At 42.6% G+C, this 6,201-nt stretch overlaps 1 protein-coding gene across 2 annotated transcripts in view; it reads right to left on the reverse strand.

Moving 5' to 3' along the window:
- TTBK2 (tau tubulin kinase 2) overlaps positions 1 to 5,923 on the reverse strand; it is an 81,673-nt gene extending 75,750 nt beyond the window's left edge. For both annotated transcript variants that reach the window (XM_030240599.2, XM_030240598.2), the window contains exon 1: positions 5,840 to 5,923. The gene's annotated coding sequence lies outside the window, so the exon portion shown is untranslated. The remainder of the gene's footprint in view (positions 1 to 5,839) is intronic.
- Positions 5,924 to 6,201: the final 278 nt, after the last annotated feature.

The raw sequence follows: 6,201 nt of genomic DNA on the forward strand, positions 1-6,201 counted from the left end.
ATGAGAGGAAAATTGACTGATCAAGGAAAGACACATACAGAATCACTACCACATGACTGAGGTATCCTGGGCTCAAAATTAATGAAATATATCAGAACAACAGAAGAAATGCCCAGCCTGAAATTAGCAAGCTGCCCATATTTCCTTCAAATTAACAGAGAAGAAAGTGCACCATTACCTCAAAGCAGCATTTCACATAAAATGTCCCTCTTTCTCTTGTGTCGTCCCTGAACTGACAATAGGCAGGAAAACCTGTCAGCTGAGCACTCAGGCTTCAGTAAATGAAAGGATCTGGTTATGACTATCTCAGTTATGCATGCAGGGTGAAGTTGCACATAACAGCAGGACCCAGCAAGAGTTAAAAAACAGTTATCGGCCAAAAAACAATTGAAACAACTCCGTTTTTACAATCATTCTCTGCCAAGTTAGTGAGTTGACTCAGTGTACTCAGAGATCAATGGGCACTAGGAAAGGCTCAGACAGAGAACATAATTTTCCATTTAAAAGCAGTAGCCAACCATTAGACTTGTGATGCACAGACTGATGTGCATTTTCGTCTGCAGGAGCTAACATGTGAAAAATATTCTTATATCTATGTACCTCCATAAATAAATAACTATCACCAGACAGTCAATAACAGAGCTTCTTTCCTGCACAAATCTTTACTGTAGGAGGGGTAACCCTTTACTACTGGGGTTTGCTCCTCAGCTTCAGCATCAATTTCTTAGTTCTTGGCTGGTCAAGACAAGACCTGACTGGCTTAGCTAGCACATTGCTCCACAAGACCAGTCAATCCTTTCTTCATACTAATCTGTCCTGGGATTCTTTCAAGATTTCTCTCTAACCAGATGAATTATTCAACAGGCTTCCTCACTGGATACATCATCTTTCTCAAAACTGTAGAACTGTAATTTCACCCAAAACCATTATGATTATCAGAATAATCTCTAGGTCTTAATGAAAAAGCACAAAACGCCACACAGAAAAAGAACAGTGATCCAATGGCAATTCCTCCTCTTTAACTCTCAGAGTGCAACATGACAGTTTGCTCTAGGCTGACTTGACTCAGGGAATTATACTTTGATTTTATTTATAGACTACTGCAGACGGAAAATCAAAGCATCACATATGAACAGGGCATTCAATTCAATCAAACTCAAGGAATAGCACAGTCATTCTTCATCCAATACATTTTCTATCAGTTGATAATGACTATTCTAGATCTATTAAGCTCAAGATGCTGATAAATGAAAGACAAGAAAAAAATTATTTCAAGGCAGCATATAACTCAAAAATACAAATACATTCTAAAAAGTCACCAGTTTGATGCTGAAAAGTATATTCTATTTACAGATCACTGCCTCCCTTTTTTTTAATTCTTCAACACTGCAAAGCTGGAGTCATACTTCATATGCTCAAAGTCACACTGCTTGCCACGAGTGGCATTTGAAGCATTACTATGGCAACAAGTAAATTTGACAGCTACAAGACACATCTTGCTGATACACCACAAAACCATGCAATCTAATTCTTACTATGTTGAACAACATTGTATCAAATAAGTGTTGTTAAAACCCTCACAAAACGTTAGTACTCTGAGACCGAGCATGACAGAGGCAACAAACACTAAGAATTATCTGGGAAGTGACAGAGAGCAGAATGAACCCCCTCTCAGAATCAAAAAGCACCTGTTGACTGAAGACAATTCCCAACTACTAAAAAGACACAAGCTCTGAAAGGCAAGATCTCTCCTAACTGTGGATGAGTCTTGTGGAACAAATTTTGTATAACTTCAGTTGTGAGAGAAGTGTATCAAAAACATAATAAAATTATTTCTATATAAACAGACTGGGATGACACAAAGCCTGATTCTATACATTTTTCTGCATGTGAGCTCTACATTAGTAACCTGTCCCTGCAACAAGTAACAAGTCCCTTTGCAACATCCAGACAGAAAAATATGGCTACATATTAAAGAGCCTTGACATCCTCTACAAGCTCTCAAAGCAAGTTCACTTATTTTACTCTTCCTTTATGCATCAGACAGCTTTGTACTGGAAAAAAAATTACTCTCCTCATCAGTACCACCACTGATCTGGCAAACTTCATCCGTGAAAGAGGCCTGCAACTCTTCCAATTACTACTTGCACTGAAATGCAAGGCTAAGCTACATACACACATTTCTCCAAAAGGAAAAATTAGTGGATAGAGCTCCTCATCAGTGCAAGTCTCAATAATTGATTCATCCCTTCAGACAAAAAGCAATGAAATAACATTTGAGTGATGCAATTCTGTGATGAAAACTTCTCAAACACACAGGACAAGAACTACAGAAAAATATGCCTGAACACAACAACAAAAATATTTTTAATTTTTTTAAAAGATAGTTTTGTTAAAAACACCCCAAGACTTCTTCAGTTTCTCAATTTGTCCTCCTTTCCTCACTCCTCTCAAATTAAATCTTTCCCTTCTCCCCAAAAAAACCTTCTCAAGTTTTCCAGAATTCTTCTCCATTAATTGAAAAATAATTTTGAAAAATAACTGTTCAAAAGTTATGACTTGTACAACCTCTCAAAAATGGGAAAAAGAATTCTCAACCAGATCAAGACATGAAGTGTCAGAAGGCCAGATTTTATTGCTTGAATTTTCCACTACTTAGGTTTCAATACTAGTGACCTACAAGCTCATACAATGATAGACTATAAATTTAAATTGCTAAGAATGGCATCTCAATTTCACAAGCAGCTTAAAAAAAAATCCAAGTTACTAGATTCCCTCAAAAGAACACTACTAAACACCTAGCACTGAAGCAAGGAGAGGGGAGTATTCTGACTCTAAAATTTAAGTAAATAAATAAAGTTGTAAAGGATAAGTAAAGACTAGATGATATTTTCAAAGAAGTTATTATGAAAACATACAAGATTTAGTTACTAAAATCCACATTAGATAGTACCCAATATTTCTAACAAAAAGAGGGAAGCCAACTTCCCTCTTTCATTCTGCCACTGCATGACAGAGAATACAGTACAAGCTTTAGAGCACTCTATTTGTGCATGGAAAGCAGAAAAATGAAACTTCTCCATTTAGCTGTACTCTCTTATCCCACTGAAATAGCTTTTATCTCCACTTCTAAAAATTAACATGTTTAATTCCCACTTAAGTACCCTAGATACTATACTCCTAAACAGAAAAAAAAAGCCAAGTAAAAGATTTGAGAAAATTTCTTTCACCCTAATCCTGAATAAGAAGTCAAGTTCATAACAATAAAATTTTAAACACATATATAAACTCATGACCTGGAGCTCATGAGTTCCTTAAGATAAACCTTGTATTTTGGCAATTTTGCATGTTTAAATTCTTGCCCACCAATGCTTTAACAATTGGACTTTCAGACTGATCTGGTAGATCCATGGCACAACTCGCTGCTCTGAGAGATCAGTCAAAGGAAGCTCATGTTTCTTGAGGTGAGAGTGTTTTTGCAGAATGAGGGAGGAAGGACAGTGGCTGGTCCATGTACCGCAACACATCCCTGGGAGACCACGACTAATCCTGGGGTCTCCTACTGAAAAGGCAGCTGTTTCTCCTCCCCTCCAGCCTAACACAAAGGCTTTGTGTAGTGCTTCCCCAGAGAAAAAGAAACAGACAAGGCAAGACACAGGAATACACAGAAACTGTCAATCTCCTTTGTAAAGTACCAATTCACTCCCACTAGATAAACAAGGCCTTACTAAAACAGAAAACACAGTAGTATATTAACATACCATACACTGCAACTTCACACACTAAACAAATGCTTAACCTTCCGTACACAAATATCTAGCACTGGTAGAAACTGGTCGTTTAGAAGCCAGTTTTGAACAAGGAAAACCCCATTCATATCACTCATCTGTCATACTCAAAAATCTTCTTAATATAATCAGCCAGATTGAGAAAAGCCTCTCTGGAGTTTGTGATGTTAGAAGTATCAGAGCCTGCAGTATTCAGCAGCAGTACAGTGACCACACTAAACATAAGCGACGTCACGATATTCCAGTCGCTCAATTTGTTTTTCTCATTCTAACCTCATCCTTCCCAAACAGGAAGTTTAAAAAGATGCTGAGCTTCAAGTAAATAATGGTACATCAGGATTACATTAGAGAAGAACAAAGTATTTTTAGGGATAATTGGTTCAATCTTCACGGTTTTTAAACTGTATCTTGGTGCACTGTTTTCAAAATAACTTTTGACAAATGACTACTCATACTATTGCAGTCAAACTTTCCTATATATAACTTCATTGACAGGCCAAACAAATGCTAACAAGTATACCTCTGGTTTAACAAGTTAAGAAAGTTTGTCAAACATAATGTACTCTGTAAAGCAAATAAATCATCATCAAAAAAGTATCCAGGACAAAATAAAAATGCTGGGTATCTCTTTATCATTAATTCATATAATAAAGACTTCAAAAAACATTACAAAAATCAAACAAGAGCAGCCAAATACATCCTAACCTTTTGTTTTCTCAACCTTTCTGTTTTTAAAATGAACTAACATACCAAAAGCATAGCTAGCATGTGTTCAACAGAGGCATGGCATTAAGTACACAGAATGAATTTTAAAAATCTACTAATTTCTTCCAGAACCACAACACGGAAACTAACCACACACTTTAAGGCTAACAAGATACTTAAATAAACAGAGTATGATTTATGCTCTCAACATTCCTGCAATATAGTTTACTAATTCAGAACATTTAAACTGAAATTACACTGATTCTACACATAAAGTCTAACTAAGAAAGGCACTACAGGCTATTTTATAACTCATTTTCTATAGCCCATTCCAGCTTAATTATAAATGCAGTAGAAGGTTCTCAAAATGCTGTGGTATGCTCCAGGTTCATTCCTTTGTGTCCATCTCCCTCCGCCCCCACGACAATACATCAATATTATCATTATTTGCACTCCCACCCCCACTTACACTAGCAGTTGTTTCCAACTGCTCTGGCTCACAGCAGAGGTTACAAACCTCGTAGCAAGCTTTGTCCTCTTATTGCTTTTGCTCTAGAGTGACAACAGAAGTCTAAGGATGCCGCTGCAGCTCCAGAGATCATCTGTAGACTTGGGAACCAGGTGCTTTTCCACTTCCCCTTTGTAAAGCTAAGAGTACGTGCAATAACGTCTTTTTAACGCCGTTCCACACGCAGTTTGTGTTCCCCCGAGCGCCGTGGAGCGCGCACCCGCGGCCTAGCCAGGCATATCTGTATGCACGGATCGATGCGAGTGCCGCTAATGGCTCCAGCACTTAGAGCGCCAGGCGACAGACAGCCCGCTTCCCATCCAGCCGTGCCCACACAGCAGCCGTCACACGCATGCCACAACCCAGAGCTGGAAATACAGACGCAGCTATTTTAAACCAGAGATCCTTCGCCGTCAGAACACGTAAATTTCTATACCATTTGCCTTCTTGCAGCAAGTGGGAGGGACAAAACACAAAAAAAAAAAAAAATCTCGTGCCTATAAATCTGAGTTCTCCGTAGAGGCCGGGGCAGCGGTGACTGCTGCTGGAGCCCGCCAGACCTGCTGACCTTAACTCCACGGAGGGGATCGCCCCGTCCTGCCCCACTGGAATAAGCCCTTCCCGGGGCGGGCCGTGGTCCCCGGAGCTCCCGCGCCCGGCAAACTCCCTCTCCCGCGGGGACAGAAACCGCGATGCGGCTCCCCCGCAGCAGCCGCTGGGGCCGGGCGGGCGGCCGCTGGAGCCCGCGGGCCGCGCCCCGCCGAAGCGGCCAGAGCGCCCGCGGGGACGGGGCGCGGGGTAACGGCGGCGGCCGCGGCGCAGCACCGCGAATCCTCACCTGGAACGGGGCCGAGGCGGCGGCTTCTCGGGGCGGCGCGGCGAGACCCGGCGGCGCCCCCGGCCCCAAAGGGGATGGTGTGCGCGGCGCGGGGCGGGGGCTACAGCGGCGCCCCCCGGCCCAGCCTCCGCCCCATGGCGTGCGGCGCGGTCTCTATGGCGACTGCAGAGCCGGGCCGGCCCGCGGGGAGGGGTAACGGCAGCGCGCAGGCGGAGGGCGCTCAGCGGGTCACGGGGAGGCTCGCAGCGCTCTCCACGGGGTTTGAGCCCCTCGCCGCGGCCGCCGCCATCCCTGCGGCAGTGCCGGCCGGAGCCCGGCCGCGCTCGCCCGCGCCGCCGCCCCCGCGCTCGCCCTTCCTCGGC

This window comes from Serinus canaria, chromosome 5 (assembly GCF_022539315.1).
Source record: "Serinus canaria isolate serCan28SL12 chromosome 5, serCan2020, whole genome shotgun sequence".
NCBI classification, from domain to species: Eukaryota; Metazoa; Chordata; class Aves; order Passeriformes; family Fringillidae; genus Serinus; species Serinus canaria.